Source organism: Chiloscyllium plagiosum, unplaced genomic scaffold (assembly GCF_037043375.1).
Source record: "Chiloscyllium plagiosum isolate Xiang-an unplaced genomic scaffold, Cpla_swu_hap1 HiC_scaffold_17, whole genome shotgun sequence".
NCBI lineage: Eukaryota > Metazoa > Chordata > Chondrichthyes > Orectolobiformes > Hemiscylliidae > Chiloscyllium > Chiloscyllium plagiosum.
The window spans coordinates 78,158,355-78,184,158 of NW_028270155.1; the positions used below are offsets into that span (position 1 = coordinate 78,158,355).

Here is a 25,804-nt window from a genome sequence, read left to right on the forward strand (position 1 = left end):
GGGGATGGAGTTGTACAGGGACTGGATGTCCATTGTGAAGATAAGGCATTGGGGACTGGGGAAGCGAAATCATGGAGGAGGTGGAGGGCGTAGGTGGTGTCCCGAATGTAGGTGGAGTTCTTGGACTAAGGAGGACAGGACCGTGTCGAGGTATGCAGAGATGAGTTCGGTGGGGCAGGAGCAGGCTGAGACAATGGGTTAGCCGGGGCAGTCAGGTTTGTGCATTTTGGGCAGGAGGTAGAAACAGGCGGTGTGGGGTTGTGGGACTATGAGGTTGGAGGCGCTGGATGGGAGATCCCATAAGTTGATGATGTTATGGATGGTCTGGGAGATGATGGTTTGGTGGTGGGAGGTGGCCTCATGGTCAAGAGGGCAGTCGGAGGAGGTGTCCGTGAGGTGGCGTTTCACCTCAGCGGTGTAAAGGTCGGTGCGCCAAACTACTACCGCACCTCCCTTGTCTGCCGATTTGATAGTGAGGATGGGGTTGGAACGGAGGGAATGGAGGGCTGCACATTCCGAGGGTGAGAGGTTGGAGTGGGTGAGAGGGGTGGGGGAGTTGAGGCGGTTAATGTCGCAGCGGCAGTTGGCTATGAAGACATCGAGGGCATGTAAGAGGCCAGCACAGGGTGTCCAGGTGGATGGGGTGTGTTGGAGGTGGGAGAAGGGGTCGTCAGAGGGTGGGCGGGAATCCTGGTTGAAGAAGTAGGCGCGGAGGCGAAGGCGGCGGAAGAATTGTTCGATGCCACGCCGCGTGTTGAACTCGTTAATCCGGGAGCGTATGGGAATGAAGGTGAGGCCTCTGCTGAGGACTGATCTTTCATCCTCAGAGAGGAGTAGTTCTGGAGGGATGGTGAAAACATGGCAGGGCAAGGAGCTAGGACCTGGTGTGGGGCTAGAGCTGGGAGTGGGGGCGTGGTTGGGCGTGGGGGCGGGGACGGAGGTCGGCGTGTGGGCGGGGTTAGGTGTTGGGGTGGGGACGGAGATCGGCGTGGCGGCGGGGTTAGGCGTGGGGACGGAGATCGGCGTGGGGGCGGTGTTAGGAATGGTGACGGATATCGGCGTGGGGGCGGTGTAAGGCGTGGGGGCGGGGTTAGGCGTGGTGTTGGGGTCAGTACATGAAAGTGTTTGATACTTACTGTCTTTAATTTCCGATATGGCTAGGAAGAATTGTTTTTTTAGTGTATGGATTCTTCTGTGGATGAAGAACAGTCGAGGTCCTTTGCAGGTCTGTGAGAGTGTTGTCCTGAGCTGGGGTAGGTCGAATTGCAGGGAATGCAGGTAGCAGCGCATGGCTGCAAGTGTGGAGCAAAGGATCCAGAGGGAGGTCTGTTGCTGGAGGCTTCGGATTTGTTGTAGGTACTGGTTGTCCTGGTTGGGTCCAAATTTTGTTGGTCTGAACGTAGTCCGGAGTCCGTGCGGGATCAGTCGGTTCCATAGGCAGGTGCTGAGGAAGGAGATGTGACTATGGTAGCGAGTCTGTTTGAGAACGTGGCTGAAGAGCTTCTGGGCAGAGGAGATGACCTGGGGTGTGCAGAGAGAGAGGGACTCACTGAAATCCTTGTAGAGGGAGGAATAGAGCTTCTTCAGGGAAGGCATCCTTGCAAGAGGATTCGCAGTAGGTTAACATCTTCGAGGAGAAAGTGAGAACTGCAGATGCTGGAGATCAGACTGTTCCAGAAACTTTCATGTACTTACCCCCACACTCTGGGTTCCTCACCTTTTCCAGAATCTTCCATTGGTCTCCGAAATCAGTCCGGCGCCATTAACCACGCGGCCCCTTCAGCGCCCGCGGCAGCAACCGCAGCTGCGAGCCATGACGTCACTTCCGCCCCCACTGACCTCGCAGTCTCCGCGATCACCGCCCAGACCAACCGCCTCCAAGATCGCCAGGAAGACCATCGCCGACAGATTCGCAGCCTCCGCGGAGATCGGGAATAACACTGTTTTTGTCGTCGCCACAGCCACTTCCGCCCCCTGGGTTGCCGTCGCCACAGCCACTTCCGCCCCCAGTGACATCACTAACCTGTACGACCACCCCGCCGCATACGTCTCCGTCACCACACCTAACCCTGCCCACACGTCGATGTCCATCACCACGCCTAACTCCATCCCCGCTCCCACACCCAACCTCGCCCGCACTCCCAGCTCCAGCCCTACACCATGTCCTAGCTCCCAGCTCTGCAGTGTTTTCACCATCCTTCCAGAACTTCCCCTCTCTGAGGATGAAAGATCAGTCCTCAGCAGAGGCGTCACCTTATTTCCCCTGCTCTCCCGGATCAACGAGTTCAACACGCAGCGTGACATCGAACAATTCTTCCGCCGCCTTCACTTCCGCGCCTACTTCTTCAACCAGGATTCCCGCACACCCTCTGACGAACTTTTGCATCCGCTGCACCCGATGTGGCCTCCTCTATATTGGAGAGACAGGCGGCCTACTTGCGGAACGTTTCAGAGAACACCTCTGGGACACCCGGACCAACCAACCCAACCACCCCGTGGCTCAACACTTCAACTCCCCCTCCCACTCCACCAAGGACATGCAGGTCTTGGACTCGTCGATCGCCAGACCATAACAACACGATGGTTGGAGGAAGAACGCCTCATCATCCGCCTAGGAACCCTCCAACCACAAGGGATTACCTCAGATTTCTCCAGTTTCCTCATTTCCCCTCCCCCCACCTTGTCTCAGTCAAATCCCTCAAACTCAGCATCGCCTTCCTAACCTGCAAACTTCTTCCTGACCTCTCTGCCCCCACCCCCACTCCGGCCTATCACCCTCACCTTAACCTCCTTCCACCTATCACATTTCCAACGCCCCTCCCCCAAGTCCCTCCTCCCTACCTTTTATCTTAGCCTGCTGGACACACTTTCCTCATTCCTGAAGAAGGGCTCATGCCCGAAACGTCGATTCTCCTGCTCCTTGGATGCTGCATGACCTGCTGCGCTTTTCCAGCAACACATTTTCAGCTGTGTCATAACACTATCTACTTACATTCTAAAAATATTCAGTAACTCCTCTTTCGTTGCCTTCTGAGACTCTAAAGCTGCATTACCTTCAGCACCTCACAACATTAAAACAGTGGCCATAATTTCTCAACTGATCCACATACTTTCCACATCCACCTTGTTAACATTTACTGCATTCAAAGCTGCAATTGTTGTTTACAGACAGAATAAATCAATGTGAGGTGCATTTTACCAGATATGGAACCGATTTCTACAGTATTATGCATTTCTCTATTATACCGTCTGCTTACTTTTCCAGATATAGGATGGATTGAAATGTGACCTCTTCTTCACTGTTTACGTGATATAAAGATAGTATAGGTTTAAACAATGACATATCATTGTCCATTATGTAATCAATTTACTGTTGAAGTACTTCACTCTGTAATTTAAAATAAGAATTCAACCCTTCTGGGTAAAATTCTTGATTCACAAGGAATTGCAAAGCAAAACAGAAATTTCAGTGAAACTATTTTGGTCAATCCAAATCGAGGTTTTAAAAAGTGATTATAGTTATAATACCAGTCGGACTGGGCGAGGGGCAGATCGTCTGTCCGAAAACAAGGTAAAACATTTTGAGGCATTTGGCTCTATTTGGCTCGATTCTAACTCTTGGTCACTCATTCAGCCCAGAGGAACGTTCCCTATGTTGAGATTACATTATTTACAGTGTGGAAACAGGCCTTTCGGCCCAACAAGTCCACACAGACGTGCCAAAGTGCAACCCTCCCAGACCCATTCCCCTGCCCCTAACACTACGGACAATTTAGCATGGCCAATTCACCTAACCTGCACTTTTTTTGCACTGTGGGAGGAAAGCGGAGCAACCGGCGGAAACCCACGCAGACACGGGGAGAATGTATAAACTCTACACAGTCAGTCACCTGAGGTGGGAATTGAACCCGGGCCTCTGGCGCTGAGGCAGCAGTGCTAACCATTGTGCCACCGTGCCACCCACAGCAGCAAAATGTTGACTCAAAACATTCCAGACAACACAAAAGTTTCGGCTTCAACATACTCTTTATTTCAGCTCAGTCAGTGAGCGATCTAGAGTCGACACCACAGAGTAGCCTTCAAGCTACCACTTAGGGGAACTGTCAACAGATCTCTGTCTTGAGCTTAAAAGCAGTACATTTAATGGCACCCCATGTGCGTGACTAATATACATTTCCCAAGCCCCACATGATTTAATGTTACTACATCTAGTCATGTTTAAATAGTCAAAGCTCAGCTGGTCAGGCAGCATCAAAGGAGCAGGAGAATCGACCCTCCTCATTCCCAAAATGTCAATTGTACAGCATCTTGAATACAAAGCTGGGCTGAGAAGTGGCAGATGGCATTCAACCTGAATAAATGCAAAGTTATTAATTTTGGAAGGTCGAATTTGAATGTTGAATACAGGGTTAAAGACAGGATACTTGGCAGCATGGAGGAAGAGCAGAATCTTGGGATCAACATCCATAGATCCCTCAAAGTTGTCACCCAATGTGATTGTGTTGTTAAAAAGGTTATTGCTGTTTTGTCTTTAATTAACAGGGGGATTTATTTTAAGAGCTGTGAGGTTTTGCTGCAGCTCTTTTAAACTCCGGTTTGACCACACTTGGAATATTGTATCCAGTTCTGGTCACCTCATTTTGGGAAGAATGTAGATGCTTTAGAGAGGGTACAGTGGAAATTTACTCGGTTGCTGCCTGGACTGGAGAGCATGTCTTACGAAGAGAGGTTGGGCTTTTCACGCTGGAGAGAAGAAGGAAGACAGGTGACGTGATCGAGTTGTATAAAGCAATGAGAGGCATAGATAGAGTAGATAGCCAGAGACTTTTCCTCAGGGCAGAAATGGCTGTCACATGAGTGGCCATCATTTTAACGTGATTGGAGGAAGTTACAGGGGAGATGTCAGAGATGGATTCTTAACACAGAGATTGGTTGGTGCATGGAATGCACTACCAGCAGTGGTTGTAGAGTCAGGGACATTAGCGACATTTAAGTGACTGCTGGACAAGCATATGGATGGCAGTAAATTGAGGGGTGTGTAGGTTAGGTTGATCATAGATTAAGACTAATGCTTGGCATATTATTATGTTCCAAAGAGCCTGTACTGTGATGTACTGTTTATGTTCTACTCATTTAACAGTGATAGGATGTTTGCCCTGGTTTGTGACACTAGTGGAAGGCATTAAAAGTTTTTCACATAAAGACTGATGAATCTTTGGAACTCTGTCACAGGGTGTGGTGTTGGAAAAGCACAGACGGTCAGGCACCATCCGAGGAGCAGTAGAATCGATGTTTTGGGCATAAGCCCTTCATCAGGAATGAGGCAGTCTTTGGAATCTCTGTTGAATCTTTGGAACGCCCTATCCCAGGGAGTTGTGGAAGCTCAGTCAGTGAGACTGTTATAATCAGAATTCAATGAGTTTCAGAAGACTAATGAAAGAATGGGAAATGGAGATAGCTGAACACATTTTCAGCTCTGATCTCGAGCATCTGCAGTTCTCAATTTCTCCTCAGTGTCATGACACAGAAGATTTAATGAAACCAAACATCCAGAAAAGCTCGCCTTGCCTCATAATCTGTTAAAATGTGAGTGACAGAGAACTCCCAAATTCCACTCTTCAAAGAAAAAAATCTCAATTTATGTTTCAAATTCTAATAGTGAACATTAAACAAAAAAAAAACCTATTCTCATATCCAAGCCACCTCCTTCTCTTAACAATTTACAATCTAACTCCAACTCTGTAAAGATTATGCTGTTCCAATAAACCACTAATTAAAATTCCATTAACTTAGTCTCAAAACCACACAGGCTCCTTCTGTGTCTTCACTCTTCAGGCTGCTGGTCTCCCTTGGTCATCGTTTTTCTTTTTACTGCGAATGTGTTTTACATACTTTAGGGCAGCATAGTGGCTCAGTGGTTAGCACTGCTCCCTCACAGCACTAGAGACCTGGGTTCGCTTCCAACCTCTCTGTGTAGAGTTTACACATTCCCTCAGTATCTGTGTGAGTTTCCTCTGGATGCTCCAGTTTCCTCCCAGAGGACAAAGGTGTGTAGGTTATGTGAATTGACCATGCTAAATTGCCCATAGTGGTCAGGAAGGTACAGTTTAGGTGCATTACTCAGGGGAAATGGTGAGAATGCAATAGGGAAATGGATCTGGGTGGGCTTGTTGAGCCAAATGACCTGTTTCCACACTGTAGTGATTCTAATTCTCATTCACATGAAAGACATCTTCAATACAGAGTGTTTTCTGATTTCTTTCAGAGCAAGACATTCAAACGGCGGTTAGATCTCTGGCAGTTTCTCTCTCTACAGCGTTAAAAATCACACAACGTCAGGTTATGGTCCAACAGGATTAACTGGAAGCACAGAAACTTTCGGAGCGTCGCTCCTTCATCAGGTGATAGTCACCTGATGAAGGAGCGACGCTCCGAAAGCTAGTGTGCTTCCAATTAAACCTGTTGGATTATAACCTGGTGATGTGTTATTTTTAACTTTGTACACCCCAGTCGAACACCGGTATCTCCAAATCATCTCTCTACAGCAGTTGCTCTCTTCCTAATTTTCAAAAGACCGGATTTATGTACCCTCCAATGATGCATTCTTTTCTTCTAACTTAGTTGGTTTCCAGGTGTCAAAACAATATAACTCAAATTCCATTGCCTTCTGTTATCCTGCGCATAATTTAAACTAATTGGTTAAATGCGAACTGCTGTCAAAAGAACAATCAAATATCAGTTATTAATTTCACAGTCGAATGTTACATATTTCCAATTTTCCAGTCACTCTGGGACTGCCATCCAATCGTATACACAGATGCTTATGATCTCTCCACTCAGAACAGCATTCACTCTCTATTAAAGTGACATTAAACAGTTTTACCTTCGAAACAATAGATTCTTGTTGGATAAATGAATCAAGGATGCATGGAGATATGGAACTTGAATCAGAACTTGATCAGTTATGATCTTATTGAATGGCAGATCTGGCTGGAAGGTGGAATGGATTATATGTGTTTCTGCTTTGTATGCTCATGTGATTTCCAGTTCGAGCTCATGTTGCCCCTGTGGAAAATCAGTGTCCAGTGAAATTTCCATGCCCTTTTCCTTGGTAACATAAAGGATGCTACTTATTGCCGTGGATCTGTCGTAGCTCCTTGGATGAGCTATGCAGTTAACCCAACATCATGCTGTTTCCACTTATTGCTGTGGTTCTGTTCGCCGAGCTGGAAGTTTTTGTTGCAAATGTTTCGTCCCCTGGCTAGGCGACATCATCAGTGCTTGAGAGCCTCCTGCGAAGCGCTTCTTTGATGTTTCCTCTGGTGTTTATAGTGGTCTGTCCCTGCCGCTTCCGGTTGTCAGTTTCAGCTGTCCGCTGTAGTGGTTGGTATATTGGGTCCAGGTCGATGTGTTTGTTGATGGAGTTTGTGGATGAATGCCATGCCTCTAGGAATTCCCTGGCTGTTCTCTGTCTGGCTTGCCCTATGATAGTAGTGTACTACCATACATCAGGAGCATCTCGGAACTGACAGCCAGACTACTGCGACACCTAGGACTCATAACGGCACACAAACCAACAGCCACGCTCAGACAACAACTCACCAGAACGAAGGACCCGATACCCAACATGAGCAAAACTAATGTAGTGTACAAAATACCATGCAAGGACTGCACTAAACACTATATAGGACAAACAGGAAGACAGCTAACAATCCGCATACATGAACATCAACTAGCCACGAAACGACACGACCAGCTATCCTTAGTAGCCACACACGCTGACATCAAGCAACATGAATTCGACTGGGACAACACTACTATCATAGGGCAAGCCAGACAGAGAACAGCCAGGGAATTCCTAGAGGCATGGCATTCATCCACAAACTCCATCAACAAACACATCGACCTGGACCCAATATACCAACCACTACAGCGGACAGCTGAAACTGACAACCGGAAGCGGCAGGTACAGACCACTATAAACACCGGAGGAAACATCAAAGAAGCGCTTCGCAGGAGGCTCCCAAGCACTGATGATGTCGCCTAGCCAGGGGACGAAACGTTTGCAACAAAAACTTCCAGCTCGGCGAACAGAACCACAGCAACGAGCACCCGAGCTACAAATCTTCGCACAAACTTTGTTTCCTCTTATCCCTGTAAGGGGGCAATAATACTTGTGGGGTGGGGATATCTGGTAGCACAATGATAGAGGCCATGCTCATGGACACAGTTTGAACGTCCACAAAAACTGGCATTTAAATTCAGTTAACAAAATATCGCCGTGAATGGCTTCAGCCAGAATGTGGTGAATCTGTGGAAGTCAAAAATTAAGACAAAGACAGATAGGTTCTTGATTAGTCAGGCTGTCAAAATTTACAAGGATAAGTCAGGAGGGCAGGATTGAAAATCATATCAGCCATGACCAAATGGTGGAAGAGATTAAATCAGCCAGATGGCTGAATTAAACTCCTGTACCTGATGGTTTTATGGACTTGTTAGCCCTGGAAAGCTTGTTTGTAATGTAATGAGACAAGTTGGTTGTCAAGCCGCAAATCCTCCAAATGCCTCTGATGGCACGTGGTGCGAGTAGCTGAATCTCCTGGACTTCGCACAGAGGAAAATTGCACACCAACCCAATGATTTGCAAAGTAATAGGGATTAATCCAGGAGAAATTCATGGCCCAACCCTTAGAAACAAGGATGGTAGAAAACTCAGAGGCATGTGTCAGTTATAAATAAGTCATTCCTTTTACCAATTTTCACTGCAATGTCTGCCACTGACCTCATGACAATTTGCTCAGATTGTAGTTTCTGTGTTGTCTCCGACATTTTAATCTTGTAAAAATGATTAATTTAAGAGCAAACAACAGTTGATAGTAATAGAGCTCTAGCACTATCAGCCTGGATAGAATGGAAGTGTTGAAGATACCTCCCCTCGTCGGTGAGACTAGGACCCGGGGGCACAGCCTCAGAGGGAAGTGATGACCATTCAGAACTGCGGTGAGGAGACACCTCTTCAGCCAGAGGGTGGTGAATCTGTGGAACTGACTTCCATCGAAGGCTATGGAGACCAAACCATTGAGTATCATTAAGACAGAGACAGCTTATTTTTTTAATTGGTAAGAGGATTAAAGGTTACAGGTAGTAGGCAGGGGAATAGAGTTCAGTAACATGTCTTCTATTATCGAAGCAGACAGAATGGGACAAATGGCTTAATTCTGCTCCTGTATTGTATGGTCTAATTGTACTGGCGAAGGGTGCTATTCATCATTTAAAGTATGTGATGCATTGACATGGAACTGAGAATTCTGTCAATGGAATTTGGGTGAATAGTTCTAGTATGTATTGAATGTGGCAAGATAGTTTATAAAATATTACATTTAAGGTGGCATGATATAATTCAAGTTGTAATAATAATGACTACCTGATTATACTTTATTTGTGGTTGTAATATCAGCTAATCTATTTTGAATGCTATGTGCTTTCAGAAACGCAGCCTTTAGATTCCCTTTCACTGGGTTGGAATGTCTATCCCTATCTATTGATGTACACTTAGACTTATATTTTGATCTCATTCTGTCATGGTGCATTTATAATTTTTCATTTAATGCCATTCTCTGCTGCTTTGTCTCTGGTCTTTGGTTTGCAATATCTCTCCAAGTTGCTTTCCTTGCCTCACTGTTTGGTTTAAAGCCCTCTTCGCGTCCCTAATTATGTGGCTTGTGATAGCACTGTTCCCATTTTTGTTCAGTTTTAAACCATCCTTGTGGCATGGACCCTTCTTTCATCAGTATTCGTGCCAGTGCTCTATGAAACAAAACATATTTACATTTCATCGTATTTGGGACTTGTAACTACTTCATTAATATTATTTACCTTGTTCCATCTTGCATGTGGCTCAGGAAATATTCCAGGAATTATTAACTAAAATGATCCGATAATTTGCCTAGCTTCTTATTTGTACAATGCAGAAATCTTTTCCTTTATTCTGCCTATATCCTTGTTATCTCCACAGATCTCAATGACTGGATCCCCATCCTCCCACTCTGTGTGTCTTCAGTTCTGAGTAGATGTCCTCATCCCTGAGGCAGGATGGGCAAGTGACCTTTCTTGGGCAGTCTCCTTTGCTCCTTTGCATCAACAGCCCGTCCCGACCATCACTCCATTGTCTGCAACCACTGCAACATAAGCATTTGCTACCCAACTTGATTGACTTCAGGTATCATGGGCACAGTGGTTAATTATCTAATCCAGACAGCACCTCTCGCTCTCATTCAAACAATCTGTAACTAACTGGAAGCTGTTGCATAGTTGCAGAGTGTGTGTATCTTACATTTCTGTCCAATCCTGTCCAACAGCCTCGCTCACAGTCATACAGTCATTCCCCTGAGATGCCAAAGCACAAGACACTATCTTAAGAAATGTACCCACCATATTGCAAAAGGTGCCCAGGTAACTTTCTAACTCTGTCTCTCAGTAACTGTAGTGTGGCCACCAGGCCATAAAACCTGATCTGAAACTATTCCAGTTTTTAATGCTATTGCAGTGGTGGTTATCCTGGATCACGCTGTTGTCTCGGAGATACCACATTCCACAATCACAACATGCCTCATGCCTTTTATCCCAATTAAGTTTGCAATTTATGAATTATTGTCTTTTATCAAGAACTACTAACATTACAACTTAGATCTCCAACGCCAATAAACTGTATTGCTTTTCAATAAGATAAACATACAAAGTATTATTTACCATGATCAAACCCTGCAATCAATCATCATTATTATTGTTGTAAACTTTATTTTGTATAACATTTACTCATATATTCTAAGATATTTGAATGTCCTCAAGCAAAATATCCACTAACGAATTATTGCTTTGCTTTCGTAAGATGTCACTCTTTGCTTTCTCTCAGAACATACCTGATCTGCTCCTGGTGACACTGGGTGGGTCAGCTGTGCGGAATGATGCTGACTGCCTCTGCTTTTCCGTTAACTTGAACGTCCAACTGACATTGACTGACTATCTGAAGCATGTTAGAAGCAGAAACCTTCTGAACCTTTAAGAAATAGTTAAATGTGCACTTGCGATGCCAAGTCATAGAAGGCCATGGTCAATTGCTGAAAAATAGGATTAGAACAGGTGGTTGTTTTTGAAATACACAGACACACACTGTGCTGCAGATCTCTACAACTGTCTGGATCCACTTTTTACTCTCTGTTACAACTGATAGGGATTGCTCCCATACTCCTTCCATCGGCCGCTCGAACAAATGCAGCCTGTCTCCAGAACTTGTTTTTGCAGACTTTACTAACTGATACTGACTTTCTTCAGGTCCGAATCTCACAGGTTCCTCTAACTGACACTGACTGCTTCTGGATCTTCCTTTCACTTGCTGCCATAATTCATTACCTTTTCCCTGCTTCAAATAACTTTTAATAAATCTTTTCCCATCAGATCAAAGTGAAATCAGATAATAACAAAAATCAAAGAAGTCTTCATAGTTTGATAGCTTTGAGAATCAAAATGAAAGGGTTTTTCATAACTATCTTTAACTGCTCTCGGAACTGACTCTGGGTCACTGTGTAGATGCAAGTGTTTGTGCAGGTACTGAGGAGCTGGAGCAGGTATGCAGCTGTACCCATAGACGCTGAAGGTGGAGATAAATTGTACACAAATGCAATTCGCTGATGGATGAAACATGTAACATTGCCCATCCGTAACAGGATGAAACTGCCTGAGATAGCGAAGAGTAAAATGATGGACTTTCTGCGCCTTTCCATCTCTGGGTCATGGTGACCCTCTCTCTCTGTTTCCACCCGGAGTCTCCTGCGGGCTTTACTTGCCATGAAGATGTGTCTGACTGTCAGAATGTTAAAGAGAACTATCAAAAGGAATGGGACTAAAGGTGTTAGAAAGCGATGGAGAAGTACATATGCAGTCCAGAAGATTGAAGTGTAATATTCTGGTTTTGTAATGCAAAACTACTCCATGTTATTGAAGGTGTATTTAGCTCTGTATTTGAAGAACCAGGGAATACTTTCCAAACAGCCCAGTACACTCACTGTTGCAATAACCACAACTGCCAATTTCTCAGTGCAGTATTTTGTTCTTAGCTTCTTACAACAAATAGCCACAAATCGATCAAAGGTGAAAGCAACTGTGAGCCAAACTGAACAGACTGTGGTGCCAGTCATAAGGAAATCTAACAAACTGCAGACAGGAGTAATATCCAGGAAAGAAACTGGAAAGTAAATGATAAACCATCTCAACATTACGTCAGTGATGACAACCAGAAGATCTGCTGCAGCCATTGCCACCAGGTAATGATTGACACTTTTGGAGAGTCCACAGGTTCTGCGAGATAGGATTGTGATCGCCAACAAATTAACTGTTAAATAAAAGGTTTAAATTACTGCATAAGTACGATACTTCAGTTTCATAACAAAAGTGCTAATTTTGTTCACATGATATCTGAAAACATCTTTTTATTGGTAGGAAAAATGAAAATGCTTATAGTTTACTACAAATAAGAAGAGAAAAGTAAATCTTTAGAAATGGATGTACATTGTACAGTGGTTTAGATATCAAACTGATGAAGATAAGAATGTTCATTTGACCAATTTAATTCCTTTCCTGACAGACATACCACATTTTCCTTGATTTTTCACTGGTCAGAATACTCTTTCTGAAGTGTGGATAGAGATTCAGTCTGAGACCTTGTTGAGTCCCCAGGATCACAGACGTAGAGATTGAAGATTCCACTGGAAATTCCCATAAGTCTGAAATCTCTTAAAACCTTCGTTTATCTTGGAGAATTTATGGGATCCTGCTGCAGTTAAGTAAATAATGATTCAAGAAACATTAGGCTATTGAATACCTAACCTGATTCCTGAGAAAACTAGTCACCTGAATTCACAAATTACAACATGCATCCAGAAGTGCCCCATCTCCTTGCGTGTGCGTGTCCAACACATGCACATGGTGACAGACTGATATGTACACACAACCTACAGAAACCTGAGAGCCTGAGTCTACATCTACTCTCTTCACTCTGGGATCCAGCATACTTCCTACTTCAAGACACAGCTCCCACATCCCCCGAGATCTGACCCCTACCCTCCCCTGCTTCCTTCTCCAGTATCTCCCATACTTCTCTCGGACGTGTATTGCATTATCACCCCGATCCCAAGATATCCCGCACCATTTTTGAGACTTAACAATCTCTGACCATCAGAACAGGCACTTGCTCCAGACCCGACGTCATCACACCACTCCATCAGTTTCCGGCATCTCCTTCTTTACCATCTTTAAGAAAATGCTTCCCAACTATCATTCACCACCCTGTTCTCATTTAATCTGGGCATCTGATGTACATGGCACACTACCTACCTTGCACCCATCTGGCACCCTACCCCATGTTCCTGAAAATTCGCCTACATGGCACTCTGCCCTGTGCACATAAAATCATAGAGTAATATGGTATGAAAACAGGCCCTTCAGCCCAATGTGGTCCAGGCTGACCAAGGTGCCAACTCTTCTAGTTCCAATTGCCAGCATTTGGTCTATATCCTTCTTTAACATTCCTGTACATGGACCTCTCCAAATGATTTCTAAATGTTGCTATTTTGTTCAGTTTCAACCACTTTGTCTGGCAGCCCGTTCCATATACGCACCACTCTCTACGTCCTCAGCAGCCCCTTCTTAAATCTTTCCCCTCACACCTTATAATACATCCTTTAGTTTTCAAACCCCCATCCCTGGAAAAGACTATATGCATTCATGCAACTATGCCCTTAAGATTTTTCTCACCTCAATAAAATCACCCCTCATCCTGCTATGTTCGAAGGAATAAAGTCCTATCCTGGCCAACCTCTCTGTGTAACTCAGGCCTCTTACTCCTGGCAATGCCTTGTGAATCTTCTTTGCACTCTACTTACTTGGCACCTTACCCCTGCACCTATCTAAAACTTTACCTACCTGGGAACTATCTCCCCCTCGGAGAAAGTGAGGTCTGCAGATGCTGGAGATCAGAGCTTAAAAATGTTTTGCTGGAAAAGCGCAGCAGGCCAGGCAGCATCAAAGGAGCAGGAGAATCGACGTTTCGGGCATAAGAAGGGCTTATGCCCGAAACGTCGATTTTCCTGTTCCTTTGATGCTGCCTGACCTGCTGCACTTTTCCAGCAACACATTTTTAAGCAACTATTTCCCCCTCACCAGGTACCCCGCTTACATGTGTTCTCCAGCCACATTGGTTTGGTCAGAAACTGTGTCCAGTATGTGCATTGTTAATTTGTATTAGAATATTGTGTACATGGTAATAAGTACCTTGCCTCAGTGATTTTTCATTCACCCCAGTCAAAGCTGTAAAACACAATTTTTTTTCCAGTTTTTCTTCAGAACATCAGTCCGTACTCTGAAGGAATATCTATGGTAACTATGAGAAATACTCAGTTTGATGGCTGTGGCCTCTCTTTTTGATTGACAAATACATGCTTCAGTCTTTCAATTAGTTGTGATGTTCATTGCTCAACATTGATGGATAACTAATTGCTGTGTCCTTTATTAATCTACAATTACTCATCACAATTTCACAACCACTTGATCACATAATAAGCTAACAGCATGGATTGTAGTTTATTGGATTAATATCACAATCTAATCAATGAGGGTGGAATATACTTTACCTTTCTCTTAGGTTGGAAGTCAGTTAGCTAAGTTGGCTGGAGGGCTGGTTTTCAATGCAGGGGTAATGTCAACAGCATTGGTCCGATTCCTGGACCCATCAGTTCTCTGGTGCCAGATGTATATTTAAGGAAGATTGAGAACGTTTGGCCATTTACTGGGTAGTCATCGTCCTTATTTCTCTGACAGACCTGGACCCATTTGAACTGATCTTTGAGATTAATAAACTTTAAGTAAACCAGTGTATCTGACAGCAAAAGAGAAAATGCTGGAAAATCTAAGCAGGTCTCTTTTCTCTAAGGAGAGAAAAGAGCTGATGTTTCAAGTCTAACTGACCTTTGTCAAAGCAGTCCCTTATCAGTGCTTTTCACTGATTGCTGTTAATTAGTAAACCTTCTTCACTTATTAACCCTAATCTGCTACAAGTAAGCCAAGTGCCTTATTAATAGTCTTCTCAGTTTGTTTCCCATCTTCATAATATATTTTATGATTATGTTCAGTTCTCACCATCCAGGGGTGATTCCAACATTGTACAATTTGCTTCCAATTAACTGACCCCATATTTTCTACCTAAGACCATTTGAATTGAATTTGTTTAGAGGGAGCATTGTAATACTAATCACAAGCTGTTCTATATCTTGCCCAGCCTGAAACTAAAACAATTATACATCATCTCTCTCTGTGTTCTCACAACCACTGATGCATAGCTGTCATGAATGCCAGCTGAACTCGTAAATAGACATAGACATAGAAAAGTGCAGCCGAGAACAGGCCCTTTGGCCCACGATGTTGTGCCGAGATTTAATCTTAATATAAAATATACTAACAACCTACGAACCCCTCAACTCACTGTTATCCATGTGCATGTCCAGAAGTTGCTTAAATCCCCAATGACTCTGCTTCCACCACCACCTCTGGTCCACAACCATGCATTCACAACACTCTGTGTAAAACATCTACCTCTGACGTCTCCTTTATATCTTCCTCCTAATATCTTTAAACTATGACCTCTTGTACCAGTTCATCCTGGACTGGAGAAAAGTCTCTGGCTATTGACTCCATCTATCCCTCTCATTATTTTGTACACCTCTATCAGGCCTCCTCTCTTGCTCTTTCTCTCCAGAGAGAAAGGTCTGAGCCTAAGATTTGTCATAGTAATTTAAATAATTTTCACTTATTTGAAATAGGGCTGTCCACAGGCAATGAATGAGTCAAATAATATTCCAATAATTATATTTTGTGATAAGCACAATATTAACTTATTAAAATAGAACATTATGATTTTATCGACTTAGATATCACACGGTGGTCAACAATAAATTTACCAAGGTCAGCGCATTCTTAAAATCAACATAATACTGACTCATAACAGATCTTGTACTCAAGAGAGAATCAAGTAATTTTGCTTAAAAAACATGATACCGTTTTATATTCTAATACAGTTTTGAGCACAATTTGCTGCTATGTTATGCATTGCAGTCAAAGCAGAATTATTTGCCTAATTACACAATGCTGAAGAGGTATTAGTCACTTACTGGGTATTCCAAGAGCCCCAAGTACAGGGCAATAAATGAATTCAACATCAGCGAGTACTCCGGATACTTCATACTCAGAGGAAAGCGATTAGTCCGAGCTTATCTGGAAATGTGATCATCATTTATACATAGAAACGATGTCCTCCAGGGGTACAATTTGGCTGGATGGTTATTGATATTAGTTACAGTTCTTTTGACAAACATATCTGAGAGAGACATGTTGCATCAGAATAAACATTAATTGTGAAGTAGAAGGGTTGAAAGATTGAGAAAAATAAAGTAAACTTGAAAATTGGGTAGTTTGAGGTCATGAGTAACAGAGTGGGGGTGTGAAAAATAGTGATCCCTTCTTTGGTTTAACCTCTGCAACACCAACAGCATCTCGATATCAGATGGCTCATTTATTTCTTATTGTCATTATCGCCATTACCAAAATGAACAAGTGAGCCCAATAAAGAGTGAGGGTACAATTAAACTCCACGAAAGAAGGGACAGTAGCAAAATAAAGCAGAAATATTCCATGAAGCAGAAAACAGGGTTACTGAAAGATGGAGTTCTGTGAATGAATCAACATTTAGAGATTATCATGAAAAAAATATAGGATTCACACTTTAAAAAATCAGTTCTAAACACAAGAAGTGTTCACAACACTAAAGAAACATGAAACTGAGAACAAAAGAGACAAAAGAGAGAAATAATCGTAAGAACACTTCTGCCTTTATATGGCAGATTTAAGAATTTAGGCATAATGGAGTAACTGTTTGTTTGCAATTTTAGTTAACTTGAATTGTCAGAACGTTCACACCATAGTGTGAATTCATCAGAGTGTTTGAACAAACTTTATTTGTTTAATCAGCTTGTAGACTTGAATGTACCAGTTTGGACAAACACTGGGAATGGCTTTTAGTGCAGAACCTGGTTGATTACCGAATCAACCCTCGCACATTTTGTTGAACTTCTGACCCTAACACTAAAGTGGAATACAACAGATGTTGGAATCTAAATTTGTATCTGAAAATAATCAAAATCACTCTTGAGGTCAGTTATGTTGTGTGGAGAGAAAAATGTTTAAGATTTCAGCATAATGACTTTTCAAAGTGTTTCCAGCATTTTCTATTTTTATGAGCCATAACACTGAACAGCTGAAACGTTTGGACATAATTTTTGAACATTTTTGAACGCAATAGAGCCTAGTAAAAGCTGTAAAATATTATCCTTTAACCAACGGCTGTTAGCATTGAGACTTAAATGCTGCTTTCCCTTTCTGATGAGAACAAGACATTGGGTTGAAGCAAAATGCCCTTATTACCACCCCACCCAGAGTGAAGACCATTCTCAAAATCATAGTCATGTTATTAGATTACTTACAGTGTGGAAACAGGCCCTTCGGCCCAACAAGTCCTCACCGACCCACTGAAGTGGACCCAACCACACCCATTCCCCTACATTTACTCCTGCACCTCGCACTACTCGCAATTTAGCATGGTCAATTCACCTGACCTGCACATATTTGGACTGTGGGAGGAAGCCGGAGGAAACCCACACAGACACGGGGAGAATATGCAAACTCCACACTGTCGACTGACTCTGGCCTGAGGCAAGAATTGGACGCAGGTCTTTGGCAGTGTGAGGCAGCAGTGCTAGCCACTGTGCCACCGTGCAGTTTTCTGTAGCTGAAAATAATCAGCAAAAATTTATTTCACCAGCAGTTGATACTGACTGTGCTGCTGATTTCACAGCTTCTTGCCCATGATATGCTTTCATTGGATCATTCAGATTTTGCTCCAGCTGGTTGCTGGAAATCGTTTTTGGAGGCACCATTTGTTTTAATTTCTGCAGAAAAACATAATAAGTGAATGTAATTTTGCGAATCCCCCTGTTAATTTTACCACTATTTTTGGAGCTCTTAACATATTGAGCATTCATGGATAGGATAAGTTAATTGAATGCAAAAAATAGCGTGAGGAGGTTAGTTATTAAAAAAAGAAACTCATCGCTGAATGAGCAGCCACAGCTAAGTTCAGGATGAAGCAATGGAATAAAGTGTATATAAAGTCAGAAACCACTGAACACCCTGCAGGGATGATGGTCCATATTCCTCTTTCTCTGTACAATTTCTTGGGTCTTCCTTCAGTGGGAGGATTATCTGGTGAATTCCACTATCACAAGTTTTATACTATCATCAAACTTCAAACTACTGTCTCAGCACAGAATCTAGGATTTAAACTGAGATGCAAAGTCAATGATTTAAATAGTTTCTTCTGCAGGACCACAGCTTTTAAACTTTCATATAAACAGTGCATGATTTTTTCAACACTGCCTAAACTTCTATCAGGCCACCCCTCAGCCTCCAATGTTCAAGGGAATTCAAGTCAAAATTTGTCTAATCTCTCCTCATAGCTAATACCCTACAAACAGTAATATCCTGGTAAACATTTTCTGTACCCTTGGGACTTTTTCCACTGATGCGTAGGAGGTTGAAGGGTGACCTTAGAGAGGTTTTCAAAATCATGAGGGGTAGAGATAAGATGAAAAACAAAGATCTTTTCTTGAGGGTAGGAGAACTCAAAGTTAGACGGCATATTTTTTAAGGTGAAAGAAGAAATATTTAAAAGGAATTTGTGGGGGCATTTTTCTTCACACACAAGCGGGTTTGTGTGTGGAATGAACTATCAAAGGAAGTTATAGATGCGGGTACAGTAACATTTGAAAGACGTTTGAACGGGAAAGTTTGGGAGGGATATGCAACAGATATACAAGTTGGACGAGTTTAGTTTGGAAAATCTTGTTCGGCATGAGAGAGTTGGACCAAAGGGTCAGTTTTGTACTGTATGATTCTATCCTTCTGGTAGTGTGGTGAGCAGAACTGTCAATATTTCACATGTGGCCCAGAAAAAGTTTTCTACAGCTGCAACATGGTCTGCCAATACTCCATGCAATAACTGACAAAAGCAAGCATGCTACATGTCTTCTTGCCCACGGTATCTACTTCTGTTGCCACTTTCAGGGAAGTGTGTACCTCTATCTCTTAATCCCCTTCATAGAATAGAAATTGTAGAATCACTACAGTATGGAAACAGGCGTTTAGCCCAACAATTTCACACTGACCCTCCATACAGACCCATTCCCCTACCCTATAACTCTACATTTACCCCTGACTAATACACCTGACCTGTACATCTTTAGACTGTAGGAGAAACCCATGCAGACACAGGGAAAATATGTAAACTGGGTTTGCCCACCGAACCGGGGTACTGCTCAACTTTGAGTCACTATGCCACCCATGAGTTCGTGGATGCTATGTGTGTTCACCTTTTGTAAGAGCCTGCCTTGAGGAACCTTTACAAAGACCTTGCGCAGAAGTCTATGTTGACAACATCTACTGTCCTGCCATTAACAATCAGCTTTGTCACTTCATCAAAACATTCAATCAAATTTGTGATACATGCATGCCCGCTCCTCCCCCGCCCTCGCCGCGCCAACTAAACGTCATGCTATCACTAATAATTCCACACTTTTCCAAAATGGAGAAAATGTTTCAAACTTTACTCCACAGAGAATAATCACTGATTTTGTTTTGGACTAAATTTAACATTGATGTATTGTTTTTAGCCAAGGTTATTTGGTCATATGGGATAAATGTACATATATCAACCTGTGGTCAGGGTTCAGCCATGATCTTGTTGAATGGTGGAAAATGACTAAAATAATATAGAATTGTGAGAAATTGTAATATCAGGTAAACAGGAAGGACCATAACCAGGCTTTAAAAATATCTACAACGTTTATACAAGTGAAAATAACAGCTAAATATAACATTCATCCTCAGATTTCCCCAGTCGAAGGTGCACAGGGTATGCTTAGAATAGTTGAATAAAGGTAGGGAGGAGGGACTTGGGGGAGAAGCGTTGGAAATGCGATAGGTGGAAGGAGGTCAAGGTGAGGGTGATAGATTTCTCCAGTTTCTTCATTTCCCCCCCCCCCCACCTTGTCTCAGTCAAAACCCTCGAACTCAGCACCGCCTTCCTAACCTGCAATCTTCTTCCTGACCTCTCTGCCCCCACCCCACTCCGGTAGTAGTAAATGCAGAATATGTGGATTTCACTTTTTTTATTCACTTCTGAGATGGTGACATCGCTGATTTGCCAACATTAGTGACCTGTTCCTGGTTGCCCTTGAGAAATAGTGGTGAGAGGGTTTATTGAATCATTGCAGTTCATATGCTGTAGGTCGACCCAAAATGGTCTTTTGGAGGAACTTCCAGGATTTTAACCCAGAAACAGTAAAGATTTATTCCCAAGTCAGGATGTTGAGTGGCTTAGAGGGGAACTTGCAGGTTGTGGTGTTGCCAATGTATATGCCTCCCTTGTCCTTCCAAATCGATGTAGTCATGGTTTTGGAAAATGTAGTTTAAGATTTTTGGGTGAATTTCTGCTTTACATCTAATACATTGTACAGACTGCAACTTCTGAGCATCAGTGGTGGAGGGAGTTGATGTTTGTGGCTGAGGTGCCAATTAACCAATTTGCTTTGTCCTGCGTGGTGTCAAGCTTCTCATGTGTTGGTGGAGCTGCATCATCCAGGCTAGTGGAGTACATTCTTTGTGACTTGTACCAGTAGATGGTGGGCGGCACAGTGGCACAGTGGTTAGCACGGCCGACTCACAGCGCCAGAGACCCAGGTTCATTTGCCGTCTCGGCAACTGTCTGTGCCGAGTTTGCACATTTTCCCGTGTCTCTGTGGGTTTCCTTGGGTGCTCCGGTTTCCTTCCACAGTCCAAAGATGTGCAGGTTAGGTGAATTGGCCATGCTAAATTGCCCGTAGTGTATGGTAAAGGGGAAAATGTAAGAGAATGGGTCTGGGTGGGTTGCTCTTCGGAGGGTCGGTATGGACTTGTTGGGCCGAAGGACCTGATTCCACACTGTAAGTAATCTAGTCTAATCTAATGGTGGGCAGTCTCTGGAGATTTGAGGGTGAGTTACTTGTCGCACTATTCAAAGACCAAAGAAAATTACAGCACAGGAACAGGCCCTTCGGCCCTCCAAGCCTGCACCGATTCAGATCCTCTATCTAAACCTCTTGTCTATTTTCTAAGGATCTATATCACTCTGCACCCCACCCATTCATGTCTAATACATCTTAAATGACGCTATCGTGCCCACCTCTGAATTGTCTGCTGGCAACGCGGTCCAGGCCCCCACCAACATCTGCAAAAAGAATTTTCCACATATATCTCCCTAAACCTTTCCCTCTCACTTTGAACTCATGAACCCTAGTCATTGAGTCCCCCACTCTGGGAAAAAGCTTCTCCATTTCTCTCACAGGTCTCCATTTTGAGAAACACCTTTCCACTGCTACTCTCTGTCTCCTGCTGCCCAGCCAGCTCTCCATCCATCTAGCTCGTACACCCTGGACCCCATGCGACTTCACTTTCTCCATCAGCTTACCAGAGGGAACCTTACCAAACACCTTACTAAAGTCCATGTATATGATATCTACAGCCCTTCCTTCATCAATCAACTTTGTCACTTCCTCAAGGAATTTTATTAAGTTGATAAGACGTGACCTTCCCTGCACAAAACCATGTTGCCTATCACTAATAACAGCATTTTCTTCCAAAAGGGAATACACAACTGACTTCTGCCACTGACGTCAGGATCGGTTTACAGATTTGTAACTCTATCTCACGCTCACTGTTTGGAGGCCTGTAATACGATCCCAACATTGTTACTGCATCGTCCTGATATCTGAGCTCTGCCTAAGTTGCCTCAGTGCTCGAGTCCTCCATAGTGCCCTCCTTCAGTAAATGTGTTATCCTCTCTTACGAGTAATTCAAATTCTCCACCCATTTTACCACCCTCTCTATCCCAATTCAAGCATCTATACCCTGGGATATTTAGTTGCCAATCATACCCGTCCCTCAATCAACTCTGAGTAATTGCAATAACATCACACTCCCAGGTTCTACTCCAGGCCCTAAGTTCATTTCCCTTACCTACTACTCTTCTTACAAATACACCTCAGACCACCTGTCCCTTTGTGTTCATAGCCTGCTCTCTGCCTACTCTTACACTTAGTCACGCTGACTTCATTATCTAGTTCCTTACAGGCTTTAGTTACTACCTCGTTACTGTCCATTAGCCTCCTCATTTGGCTCCCATCTCCCTCCCCAACAGTGTTAGCAAAAGCATCCTCTAGGACATTGATTTCAGTCCGGCCCTGGCATAGACCGTCCGATTTGTAATAGTACAACCTTCCCCAGAACTGCTCCCATAAGTCCCAAAAATCTGAACCCCTCCCTCTTGCACCATTGCTCAAGCCACACATTAATCTTGCCTATCCTTTCATTTCTACTCTGACTAGCACATGGCTAAGTCCAGTTGAATTTACCGTCAATGATAACCTCCAGGACGTTGATAGTGGGGGATTCAGTGATGGTGACACAATTGAATGTCAAGGGGCTTTGCTGAGATTGTCTTATTGGTGATGGTCATTGCCTGCGACTCTACTTTCAAGAAGCTATGAATCTGCACTTTAAGATCTCTTTGTTCAGCAGCACTCCCTCGGATCTTACCAGATGTCAGGGATGAGTTCAACCACTGGAGTGTTTGCTCCCTGATACCCGTTGATTCCAGTTAGTTTGGACTCCTTGATGTCACACTCAGTCGAATGCAGCCTTGATGTCAAGAACTGGTCACTTTCACCTCACCACTAGAATTCTGCTCTTTTACCCATGCTTGATTCAAGGCTGTAATGATGTCAGGAGCTGAATGGTCCTGGCGGAACCCAAACTGGGCATCAGTGAGTAGGTTATTGCTGAGCAGGTGCTGCTTGAAGTTGCTGCAAGTTGTGGAGCACAAGTCTTCAGTCCTATTGCCGAAATGATATCAGGGCCTGGAGCCTTTGCAGTATCTAGTTTCTCCAACCATTTCTTAACATCACATGGAGTGAATCGAATTGGCTGAATATTTGTATCTGTAATGCTAGGGACCCACTGGAGGAGGCCAAGATGGATCATCTACTCGGCACTTGTGGTTGAAGATTGTTGCATATGCTCCAGCCTTATTTTTTGTGCTGACCTTCCATCATTGAGGATGGGGACGTTGCAACGATTAAAGAAGGCAGTTCACCACCACCTTCTCAAGGGCAAATAGGGATGGCCTATCAATGCTGGCCAGCCAGCGACACCCAAGACCCATAAATTAATTTTTAAAAATAATAATTTGTGGAACCTCCTTCTCCCATGAGTTGTTTAATTTGCCATCACCATTCACGATTGAATGTGGCAGGACTGCAGAGTTTAGATCTGATCCGTTAGTGGTGGCATCGCTTTGTTCTGTCTCTCACTTGCTGCTTCTGTTTGGCAGGCAAATATTCCTGTTTGGTGGCTTCACCAGGTTGACACCTCATCTTCAGGAATGCCCAGTGCTGCTCTTGGCATGCCCTGCTGCACTCTCCATTGAACCTGGGTTGATCCCCTGGCTTGATGGGAATGGTTGAGTGGGGTATATGCTGGCCATGAGGTTACAGGTTATGCTGTAGTGCAAAACTGATGCTGTTGATGGCCCACGGCACCTCATGAATGTCCGGTCGAGTTGCTAGATCTGTTGGAAGTCTGTCCCATTTAGCACCGTGATGAAGGTTATTCTCAATGTGAAAGCAGGACTTCATCTCCACAAGGGCTGTGCAGTGTTCGCTCTTACCGATACTGTCATGGACAGAGGCATCTCCAGCTAGGAGATTGCTAAGGATGACATCAAGTATGTTTTCTCCTCTTTGTGGTTCCCTCACCACTTCTCACAGATCCAATATAGCAGTCCTTGAGGACCCAACCAACTTGATCTGTGGTGCTGCTGCTGAAATACTGTTGATGGTGGATAGTAACATCCCCCACCAGAGTATATTTTGTGCGGTAATTTGGCGCACTGACCTCTACACCACTGAAGTCAGGTGCCAACTCGAGACACCGCCTCCTATGCCCCAATCACCAAACCATCATCTCCCAGACCGTACACAACCTTATCACCTCAGGGGAACTTCCACACAGCTTCTAACCTCATATTCGGGAACCCCGCACCGCCCAATTCTACCTACTAACCAAGATCCAGAAGCCTGATCTCGTCGGCCGACTCAACGTCTCAGCCTCCTCCTCCCCCACCAAAATCATCTCCACCTACCTGGATTCAGACCTATTCCCCCCGGTTCGGGGGATATCCTCACATATGTTCGGGACACCATCCATACCCTCCACCTCCTACAAGATTTCTATTTCCCTGGCCGCAACGCCTCATCTTCACCATGGATATCCAGTCCCTTTACACCTCCATTTGATATGACCATGGCCTCCAAGTCCTCCGTTTCATGCGCTGCCAATGTCTCCACCAGTACCCTTCCACTGAAACACTTATTTGTTCGGCTGAACTGGTCCTCACCCTCTCCTTCGAATCCTCTCACTTTCTCCAGACCAAAGGATTAATGATGGAATCCGTATGGGCCCCAACTCTGCCTGTCTCTTTGTCGGCTAAGCAGAACTGTCTATTTTTATTAGTTACACATAGAAAACTCCACACCTTCTTCTCCACTACATTGATGACTACATCGGCGCCACCTCGTGCACCCATGGGGAGGTTGAATAGTTCATCAACTTAACCAACACATTCCACACCAACCTTAAATTTACCTGGACCACCTCTGACACCTCTCTCCCCTTCCTGGACCTCTCCATCGCCATCCACGGTGAGCAACAGAACACTGAAATGTTTGACAAACCCACTGACTCGCACAGCTACCTGGATTACACCCCCTCCCACCCTGCCTCCTGCAAGTATGCTTATTGCCAATTCTCTACATCCGCTGCATCTGCTCCCAGGAATACCAGCTCCATTACAGAACACGTCCTCCTTCTTTAAAGACCGCAATTCCCCTCCCATGTGGTTGATTATGCCTCCAGTGCATCGTATCCACTTGCCGGACCTCCGCCCACGAACCCCACCCCTCCAACAGCAACAAGGACAGAACCCCCCCAAGTCCTCACCTTCCACCCCACCAACCTCCGTCGACATCGCATCATCTGTCAGCATTTCTGCCATCGACAAATGGACCCTACAACCAGAGTATATTTCCCTCCCAACCCTTATCCTGTTTCCGCAAATACTGTTGCCTCCATGACGTCCTGGTCATGACCACGCCCATAATACCCCACCCTCCTCTCCTGGCATCTTCCCCTGCTAATACAGGAATTGCAATACCTGCGCCCACACCTCCCCTTTCACCTCTGTCTAAAGCCCCAAAGGAGCCTTACACATCCATCAAAATTTCACCTGCACTTCCACATATGCCATTTACTGTATCGTTGCTAACAAAGCAGGCTCCTCTTGATTGGGGAGCCTGGATGCCTACTTGCAGAGCGCTTCTGTGAACATCTCCAGGACACCCGCATCAATCAACCCTGCTGTCCTGTAGCCGAACATTTCAACTCCCCCTCCCACTCTGTCAAGGACATGCAAGTCCTGGGCCTCCTCCATCGCCCCTACTTTACCACTCAATGCGTGGAGGAAGAATGCCTCATCTTCCGCCTCTGGACCCTT

General features: G+C 44.3%; 1 pseudogene; it reads right to left on the reverse strand.

Moving 5' to 3' along the window:
• Window positions 1-11,495: 11,495 nt before the first annotated feature.
• LOC148147425 (putative G protein-coupled receptor 139) lies at window positions 11,496-25,306 on the reverse strand (annotated as a pseudogene).
• Between the last annotated feature and the right edge of the window lie 498 nt (window positions 25,307-25,804).